Genomic DNA, 10835 nt, shown 5'->3' with positions numbered 1-10835 from the left:
CAGAGAAGTCACATCCCCAGAAAAGGCTTGAAAGGTCCCAGAACTTCTAGCCAGGCTGATTGAGGAAGGTATTCCCCTGCACTAAGCCAGTTCATTAAAAGGTGGTTATCTTAGTCCATTAAAGCTGCTATAACAAAATACCACAAACTGAGTAGCTTATAAATAATAGAAATTTATTTCTCATAGTTTTGAAATCTGGAAGTTCAATATCATGGCACCAGCATGATCAGGTGAAGGCTCTCTTCTGGATCACAAATTTTTTATTTTATCTTCACATGGCAAAAGGTCTGCAGAGTTCTCTGGGGTCTCTTTTATAAGACATTAATCTCATTCATAAGGTATCCATTCTCATGACCTAAGCACCTCCTAAAGTCTCCACCTACTAACACCATCACCTCTGGGGAGTTCAACAAATGAATCTGGGGTAAGATGCAAACATGGTTTTTTCAAAGTCCCAAATCTAAAAAAAAAAAAAAAAAAAAAAAAAAAAAAGAACAAAGAAAACATGGCTCAATGAAATAAAAATTATAAAAGTCCAGAAGTCAACACTAAAGAAACTCAGATCACCCTACTTCCTGCCAAATAATTCAAAAGAACTATGTTAAAGCTACTCAAAGTACTAAAAGAGAACACAGATAGCCAACAAAATGAAATCAGAAAAACAACACATGAGCAAAATGAGAATATCAACAAAAAGAAACTGTAAGAAAGAACCTAACAGAAATTCTGGAGCTGAAAAATACAATAGTGGATTGAATATTTACCAGAGGGGCTAAACAGCAGACTTGATCAGGTAGGAGAAAAAATCAGAGAGCTTGAACACAATTCATTTGAAATAATTGAGTCAGAGGAGCAAAAAGAAAAAAGAATAAAGTGAAGACAACCTAAGGGACTTATAAGGCACCATCAAACAGACCAATATACATATTATGGGAATCCCAGAAGAGAGAGAGAGGGAGAGAGAGAGAGAGAAGGAGCAGAGAACTTATTTGGGAAAAAAAAATTTGTTTCCAAATCTGAGGAAAGAAATGGATATACAAATTCAAATAACTTCAACCAGGATAAATTCACAAATACCCACACGGAGACACATTATAATCAAACAACTGAAAGTCAAAGACAGAGGAACTGGAATGCATCAAGAGGAAAAACAACTCATTACATACAAGGAACCTTCTATAAGATTATTAGTGAATTTCTTGGCCAAATCCATGCAGCCCAGAAGGCACTGAGATGATATAGTCAAATTGGCAAAAGAAAAACTGTCAACCAAGAATAGTATATCTGACAAAACTGTCCCTCAAAAGTGAAAGAGAAATTAAGACTTCCCCAGTTAAACCAAAGTAGAAAGAGTTCATTACCACTACAGCTGCCCTATACGAATACTAAAGGGAATCTTTCAAGTTTAAATGAAAGGATACTGGACAGCAAAATGAAACTGTACAAAAATATAAAATTCTCCAGTAAAGGAAAATACATGCACAAATATAGTAACCTGTATTATTGTAATTTTGGTACATAAGTTCACTTTTAATTCTTGGATAGAATTTAAATGAGAAAAACATAAAATGATATAAATCTATGTTGATGAGTATACAATATATAAACATGTAATTTATGACATCAATAACAAAGTTGGGGTGGTGGAGATGTAAGTAGTGGCATTTCTGTATGCAACTGAAATTAAGTTGTTATCAGTTTTAATGGACTGTTATAACTTTAAGGTATTTTTACAATGGTAACCACAAAGAAAAAATCTATGATATAAATCAAAGCAACATGAGAAAAGAATTATAGCATGCCACTACAAAAAAAAAAAAAAAATGAATCAAAAGCAAAAGAAGGCAGTAAGAGAGGAAAGAAAGAGTTAAAAAGGTACAAGACAGGGCGCCTGGGTGGCTCAGTGGTTAAGCATCTGCCTTCAGCTTAGGTCATGATCCCAGGGTCCTGGGATCGAGCCCTGCATTGGGCTCCCTGCTCAGTGGGAAGCCTGCTTCTCCCTCTCCCACTCCCCCTGCTTGTGTTCCTGCTCTCGCTGTCTCTCTCTCTGTCAAATAAATAAAATCTTAAAAAAAAAAAAGGTACAAGACATATAGGAAACAATTAACAAGATATCTATGGTAAGTCCTTCCCCATTAGTAATTACTTTGAATGTAAATGGATTAAAATCCCCAATAAAAAGATATAGAATGGCTAAACTGATTTAAAAAGGGGCGTGTCTGGGTGGCTCAGTTGCCTGACTGAGTTGAGTGTCTGACTCTTGATCTCAGCTCAGGTCTTGATCTCAGGATTGTGTGTTCAAGCCCTGCTTTGGAGAGCCTACTTAAAAAAAAAAAAAAAAAAAAAAAAAGAGGATCCAGCTATATGCCATTTATAAGAGACTTGCTTTCCATCTAAGAACATCCAAAGGCTGAAAGTGAAAGAAAGGAAAAAGATGTTCCATGTAAATGGTGACCAAAAGAGAGCAGATGTGGCTATCTAACATCAGATAAAATGGACTTTAGATAAAAACCTGATACAATTGACAAAAAGAACATTACATAATAATAAAAAGGTAGATTCAACCGAAAGTATATAAAAATATTTATGCATCACACATCAGATCTTTAAATTTTTGAAGCAAATATTGACAGAATTGAAGGGAGAAATAGACAGAAACACAATAATAGAAAGATTTCAATACCTCACTTTCAATAATGGATGGACAATCAGAAAATTAATGAGGAAATAGAGGAATTGAATAACACTATAGACCAACTGAACTTAACAGACATATACAGAACATTCACCCAACAACAGCAGAATACACATTCTTCTTAAGTGCACGTGGAACATTTCCAAGACAGACCATATCTTGGGCCACAGGTTAAGTCTTAACAAACTTTAAAAGATGGAAATTATAGAAAAGTATTTTTTCTGATTACAGTGGAATGTAATTAGAAATCAATAGCAGAAGAAAAACAGGAAAATCAAAAATATGTAGAAATCAAACAACACGATCTTAAACAACCAAGGGTCATAGAAGAAATCACAAGGTAAATTAGAAAATGCCTTAAGACAAATAAAAACAGGGTCACCTGGGTGGCTTAGTTGGTTGAGCCATCAACTGAGTTGGTTGTGCAACTGACTTTGGCTCAGGTCATGATCTCAGGGTCCTGGGATTGAGCCCTGAGTCAGGCTCCAGGCTCAGCAGGGAGTTTGCTTGAGGATTCTCTCTCCCTCTCCCTCTTTGCCTCCCTCCACTCATGCTACTCTCTCGTAAATAAATAAATAAAACAAATAAAAACAAAAACACAACATACCAAAACTTAGGGGATACAGTGAAAGCAGTGCTAAGAAGGAAGTTTATGGTGGTAAATGCGTACATCAAAAAAGAAGAAAGATCTCAAATCAAAAGCCTAACTTTTCACCTCAAAGAATTAGAAAAACAAAAATGAACTAAACACAAAGTGAGCAGGAGGAAGAAAATTCAAAGATTAGAGCAGAGGTAAACAAAATAGAAAATTTGAAAAATTCAATGAAACTAAGAGTTGGTTTCTTTTTAAAGACCAACAAAACTGACAAACATTTTGCTAGATTAAAAAAAAAAAGACTCAACTAACATTAGAACTGTAACAGGGGACATTGCAACTGATTCCACAGAAATAAAAAAGATTATAAGAGAATGCTATAAACAATGATACATCAATAAATTGGATAACCTAGAATAAATAAAAACCACAATACCTTGGCTAATTGAATTTAAATAAAAAATAAAAATTTTTTAAAAAGAATAAATTACTAGAAATACACAACTTACCAATATTGAATCATGAAGAAATAGAAAATCTGAATAGACCAATAACTAGTAAGGAGATTGACTCAGTTATCATAAACCACCCAACAAAGAATAGCCCAGAACTAGATCACTAAAAATTCTACCAAATATTTAAAGAAGATTTAACATCAATCCACCTCCTCAAACACCCTTTCCAAAGAATTAAAGAAGAGGAAAAACTTCCAAACTTGTTTTATGAAGCCAGCATTACTCTGATACCAAAGCCAAAGACACTACAAGAAGAGAAAACCACAGACCAGACCATATTTCTGATAAATATTGATGCAAAAGATCTTCAGTAAAATACCAGCAAACCAGGGGCTCCTGGGTGGCTCAGTTGGTTAAATGTCTGACTCTTGATTTTGGCTCAGGTCTTGATCTCAGGGTCGTGAATTCAAGCCCCACATTGGGCTTCATGCTGGGCATGGAGCCTACTAAAAAAAAAAAAAAAAAAAAATACCAGCAAACAAAATTCAACCACATATTAAAAGTATTATACCCCATGACCTACTAGGATTTATTCCCAGAATGCAAGGATGGTTTAACATATGAAAATCAATCAATGTAATACACCACATTAACTGAATGAAGGCCAAAAAACACAATCATCTCAATTGAGACAGAAAAAGCATTTGACAAAATTCAGTATCTTTTCATCATTAAAAAAAACAAAAAACAAAAAAACAGGACTAGAAAGGAACTACCTCAACATAATAAATGCCATATATGGAAAGCTCACAGCTAACATCATACTTAATGGTGAAAGACTAAAAGCTTTTCCTCTAAGATTAGAAGCAGACACCACTCTATTCAACATAGTATTAAAAGTCCTAGAGCCATCAGGCAAGAAAAAAAAATAAAAGACATTCAAATTGGAAAGGAAGAAGTAAAAGCATTTCTATTACAGTTGATGTGATTTTATGTAGAAAACACTAAAGATTACATACACACACACACTGTAATTCAGCAAATTTGAAGGATACAAAATCAACAAATAAAAATCAGTTTGTTTCTATTCAGTGAATAATACTAAAAGGAAATTTTAAAAAACAATTCCATTTACAATAACATCAAAAAGAATAAAATACTTAGGAATAAATTTAAACAAGATGGTGAAAGATTTGTATGCTGAAAACTACAAAACAGTACTAAAAGTAATTAAAGAAGACATAAATAAATAGAATGGCATCCTATGATCATGGGTTGTAATACTCAATATTGTGAATATGTCAATACTACCCAAAGCAATCTACAGATACAATGAAATCTCTATCAAAATCCCAATGACAATTTTTTCAGAAATAGAAAAGTCTATCCTAATATTCATAGCAAATCTAAAGGAACCCCAAATAGTCAAACAATCTTGAAAAAGAACAACAAAGTTGAACGTCTTACATTTCCTGATTTCAAAACTTACTACAAAGAAATAGTAATCAAAACACAGTGTGATACCAGCACAAAGACAGATGTATAGACCAATAAAATAGAACAGCCAGAAATAAATCCTCATGTATCAGTCAAATGATCTTCAACAAGGATGCCAAAAGCACTCAGTTGGGAAAGGGCAGTTTCTTCAGAAAATAGGGCTGGGTAAACTGGATATCTACCTGCAAAAGAATAATATTGAACCTTTATCTTACACCAACCATATATAAAATTTAACGAAAATGGATTAACTAGGCTAAATGTAAGACCCAAATCTATAAGACTCCTACAAGAAAACATGAGGGAAAATCTTCATGATGTTGACTGTGGCAATAATTTCTTGGATATGACACCAAAAGCACACATAATAAAAGCAAAAATAGAGAAACGGAACTACATCAAACTTTAAAGCTTCTATGCATCTGAGGACACAATCAACAGAGTAAAAAGGTCACCTATGGAATGGAAGAAAATATTTGCAAATCATATATCTGATAAGGGGTTAATATCTAGAAAACATAAAGAATTCCTACAAACCAACCACAAAAAATTAAAGAACCTAATTAAAAAGTGGTCAAAGGAATTGAACACATTTTTCTCCAAAGATGATATTATGACTGACCATTTACCGTATGAAAAAGTTGCCCAACTTCCCTAATGATTAGAGAAATGCAAGTCAAAACCACAATGAGATATCACTTCACATCCATTAAGATTTGCTACTATTTTAAAAAACAGGAAATAGTAAGTGTTGATGAGGATGTGGAAAAATTGAAACCCTTGTGCACAGAGGACTGCATAATGGTGCAGGTTCTATGGAAAACCATATGGTAGTTCCCTGGGAGTTTTCAATGGCTATAGAGTTTCAATTTTGTAAAATAAAAAAGTTCTAGCAATCTACTTACAATAATGTGAATATAACAGACTGTACCAAACTGTACACTTAAAGATGGTTAAGATGATTTTAAAAACACACAGTGGAGAAGGACAGAGAGTTTCAACTCTCTCTGTCAAATAGATAAATAAATAAAATCTTAAAAAAAAAAAAAGAACGACCCTTAAAGTGAAATAGGGTTTAGAGTTTTTTTGCCCAGTTTTACTGAAATATAATTGACATATAACATTGCTTTCATTTAAGGTGTACAATGTAACGATCTATATATAGATAGATATATATATACACTGGCATCCTGGGCTGTGCCTACTACTTCAGTCTGGGGGATGTCCTCCCCTTTCTGAGCCTCACTTGACTCAACTGAAAAGTGGGAGGACTGGACTAGAACAGTACTTTTTCTAGTAGAGCCCCTACAACTGAAACTGCGCATGTGGGATCAAAGGTCAGGGTGGTGAAGGTGGGAGGGAATGGAGTGAACTTCAGAGGCAGTACGGTCCATCACAGGCTTCCGTGACATTGTGACAAAATAGCCATTTGATGAACCTGGAAGGGCCTTTTGACTGTTTTGACTAAATGAGTATCACAGAGGTGACACTACGTGACTTCCAGAATGATTTCATAAAATGCCATGCAGCTTCCATTTTGTGCCCTTGGGATGCTCACTCTTTGAACCCCGCAAGCACAGGTGTAGGTGCTCTGGCTGACAGCCACCATCAACCACCAGACAGGTGAGTGAAGGAGCCTCCAAATGATTCTAGCCCCCAGCCCTCAAGTCACCCCCAGCTCTTCTTCCCAGCTTGAGGTCCCAGACAGCTTGGAGCAGAGATAAGCTGTCGTGAGCCACAGAATCTGTGAGGAAAAGAAAATCGTGTTTTATGCCACCAAGTTTTGAGATGGCTTGTTACTTGGGAGTAGTAGCCAAAACTACTACAGGAGCTCTTTGTGGGGGGGCTTCCGGACTTTGCTATTTGTCAACTACAGCTGAAGGAGAACATCAGTGAAGTCACATGAGAAGGCTCATCGCATGTCCTGCCATGAATCTGTTCAGGGAGTCCCCTCCCCCCCACCACATGCACAGAGCTGGAATCCCTGCTATTTTGAGGGGCATCCTTGGTTTACCAGTGAAACCTCAGTGTCATCCAAAGCTTGTGGAGATGCTTAGTAGAGGCTCTTCTCACTTTTAAATTGAAAACAACAGTATAGAGGTGCCTGGCTGGCTCAGTCAGTGGGGCATGTGACCTTGGATCTTGGGGTTGTGAGTTTGAGCCTTACATTGGATATAGAGATTTCTTAAAAATAAAATCTTTTTTTAAAAAAATAAAACAGTGGTTCATTTGGTTTTGTCATTGTCAACTCAGGATGCAGTGGTGATTTGATCAATGTCATCGTGAGCTTAAGGAGGAGGGGGCAAAGTGGTCGAGGCCTGAACAATCAGGCCAGGTGTTGAAGATCTCTTGTGTCAACCGCACTAACCCATCATGCCTCACTCCTCCCTTAGTACCTGTCACTGCCCCAGAAGTCCAAAGCATTCTGGATCATACGTTACCATTTGGACTCTCAAGCCCATGCTACTCTGCTCAAATTCTAATATGATCCAACCTTGTCTCTTCCTCTTTCTCTATTCTTCCAAATATTTCCATTTTCCTACTTTAAAGAATGCCTGAGCATGTCCTTTGAATGTTGAGAAACTATAGGCAACAGAAAATGAAATGAGTTCTTTATAATCCAAAAGTTTCCCTGAAAAGTTTTAAAAGTCCCCTAGAAAATGAAATAACAAAAGAAATTAAACTTGTTGGAGCACGTGGATGTGTTTTACTGTCTGAGGAAAGAGTGTGAGGGACCTACGGAAGGCTTCACTGCCCCTCCTCCAGCGGAGGACCAAGGGGTAGAAAGCCCTGGAGAAGGTGGTGTAGGCAGACCCGGCAGGGCCTTGTGGGCAGTGATGGGGGATCTGGATTTTGCTCTGGGTGCCATGAAAAGCCCATGGAAAGGCTTGAAGCGGGGACGGGCAGTGATTGCATGTGTGCAATTTAAAAAACCCTCTGGCTGCTGAGTGGAAAACGGATAGTAGGTGCCAGAGGGGAGACCAGTGAGGAAGCTAGAGCAGTGGTTCAGAGGAGAGATGATGGGAGGAACCAAGGTGGAGGTAGAAATAGAAACAAATGGATGAATTCATGAGGATTTATAGGAGGTGGTTCTAACATAGTGGTAATAAGGCCAGCAAAGCCATGACCCACCGGCCTGGGAATCAAGTTCCGGATTCTCTCTCCAGGCACCTCCCTCTAAGGCGGGACTTCCTCCCCTTCAGCCTCTCCCAGAGCAGCCTGGACAGGAAGTCCCGTCCCACTCCTCTCTGAGTCTCCTCCCCTCCATTTCAGGAGCTAGGATTTGGGCGTTACCAAGGAGACCAGGAGAGAGAGAGAGAAAGAGATGCTGGATCCCTGTTGGGGGAGGGGAAGACTTTGAAGGCCCCCAGAGGAGTCTGATGATGATGTGTTTCCTGCTCAGAGAGGTGGACCTTCCTTGACCACCCAATGGTGCCTCTTTCTCCCTTTCCCTCCCTGATATGCGTCCCTGTTGATTCCCTCCCTTTATGGCCCTCAAGACAATCTCAAAATAACTTTTTTGTTTACTTATTTACATATTATTGTTTTCTTAGGCCTTATCATTTATGGCCTGTCTTGTGGACTAGAATCTAAGCTTCAGGAGGGCAGACTGGGTGGGCACTCAGAGAAGGAGCAAATGAATGAATGAGTGATGCAGCCAGGAATAAACCCAATATACTACTGAGTTACAATAAACTATTAGGAATAAATCCAGTGAGAAAAAAAGTCTTTTTAAAAAAAATCACTGGGGGGCGCCTGAGTGGCTCAGTCGGTTAAGTGACTGCCTTCAGCTCAGGTCATGATCTCAGGGTCCTGGGATTGAGCCCCGCATCGGGCTTCCTGCTCAGCGGGAGATTCTGCTTGTCCTTCTCCCTCTGCCCTTCCCCCCCCCCACCCCCGCTCATGCTCCCTCTCTCACACACAGATAAATAAATAAAACCTTTAAAAAAATCACTGGGAGGAAAAGCTATCTTAATTATGTAAAGGGACTTCAGTATTTCTGTGCCCTCTTAGGGCTAGAAGCTGAAACTTCTCTAAATGTGCCCTATGGCTGTAAACATAGGCGGAGCTGTTTGAGGGAGCAGCGTCTGCCTTGCTCTGGGAGGGGTTCCGTGGACACTCTCTTGCCAGCATGTCAAGTGCCCTTCTTTGTCCTCAACTGAGCTCTGACCAGAGGCAAGGGGTCCCCGGGACCCCCACTTTAGAAACTAGCACTAACCACAGCAAGCACAGACTGAGCTCTTACCGGGTGCCACCCTCAGGGCCAAGCGCCTCAGGAAAAAAATCTCATCTAAAGAGCTTCACACTTAGAGTGTAATAATAATTATTAGTGTCCATTTTCCAGATGGGAGAACTGAAGCTCAGAAGGCTGAAGGCCTCACCAAGTCAACCAAGTGACAGAGATGGAAGTTGGGCCCCATCCTCCTGACTCCAAGATTCTTATTCTTTAATGACCTCCTATGCCAGAGTTGAGGTTAGTGATGCTCAGGGCTGTCCCGTTGGCAGGGGAAGCTCTCTGGAGAATGCATTTTGATTGTTTTTAATCTGAAGCCACTGGCTCTTCCCCTCACTGTCTGGCAGACAGATTTTCCAGGAACCTTTGGGTGGGGGTGAGGGGAACAGGTGCTCTGAGAGGACAATACAGGGGCAGGGTCTAGGTTTCCCTGAACCTGTAGTCATTGGGCTTTATTTCTGGAAACCAAGGGCATGCTTGCAAAGATCCAGTTTGTGAGGCATCTTGCTCATTTTCTGGGCGGCTGCTGCGTCTCTGCCTCCCCAGTTTGGACCTGAAGGCACGAGGCCTTGATATTCTGTAGAATCTCGATGCAACAGGAGTTTCACTATCCCTCCGCCCCAGCTAGTCTCCAGCCTCCTCTCCCCAGGAGGACGCAGGAGAGTGTGGAAGACATTACTCGTGTTCACCGATATATCTGGTTTTCTTCCCCTTCCTCGCCATAGGAAAGGATTACATTTCCTTACCCCTGGAGGTCAGGCAGGGTCATGTGACCTGCTGTGGCTATTGAAACACAAGCTGAAGTGATGTGCCTCTCTTCCTAGTAGATGCATTGAAGTGATGCTGGTGTGTGACTCTCTCTGCTTTCTTTCTGCTGAGGACTGCACAGCTTTGGGGCCAAATTCAGCCTGGGGCTTCTCCTTGCAATGTATGAGCAGAGGCAGTGTGGTGGGTGGTTAAGGCATGGGCTCTGGAGCTAAATCATCAAGTTCCAACCCCAGCTCTGCCACTTTGCAGCTGTGTGGCCTTGGGCAAGTCCCTGCATTTCTCCGTGTCTCGGTTTCCCTGTCTGCAAAATAGGGACCAACCTGGCACCTACCTTATGGTGCTCTCATGAGGTTAAATGAGATCAAGTCACAAAGCCTGAGCGCAGGGCTCAGCAGGTAGAAAGTCCTCGATGAACATGTGCTCTCAGAAAGATGGGACAGAAGGGTATTTTTTTTGTCCCTTTCACCTCTCCCCTGGAACCTGGGATACACCTATCCACCCTTCTGGACCTGGGCAAGTCATGTTGTGAACACAGAGGAGGTGGGGATGGGGAGAGGGCGGCTGGAAGCTGAGAAAGGAGAGGAGCCCCTT

The sequence above is a fragment of the Phoca vitulina genome, unplaced genomic scaffold, assembly GCF_004348235.1.
Source record: "Phoca vitulina isolate PV1807 unplaced genomic scaffold, GSC_HSeal_1.0 scaffold22, whole genome shotgun sequence".
Classification (NCBI taxonomy): domain Eukaryota; kingdom Metazoa; phylum Chordata; class Mammalia; order Carnivora; family Phocidae; genus Phoca; species Phoca vitulina.
Note: the sequence above shows the minus strand (reverse complement) of the source record.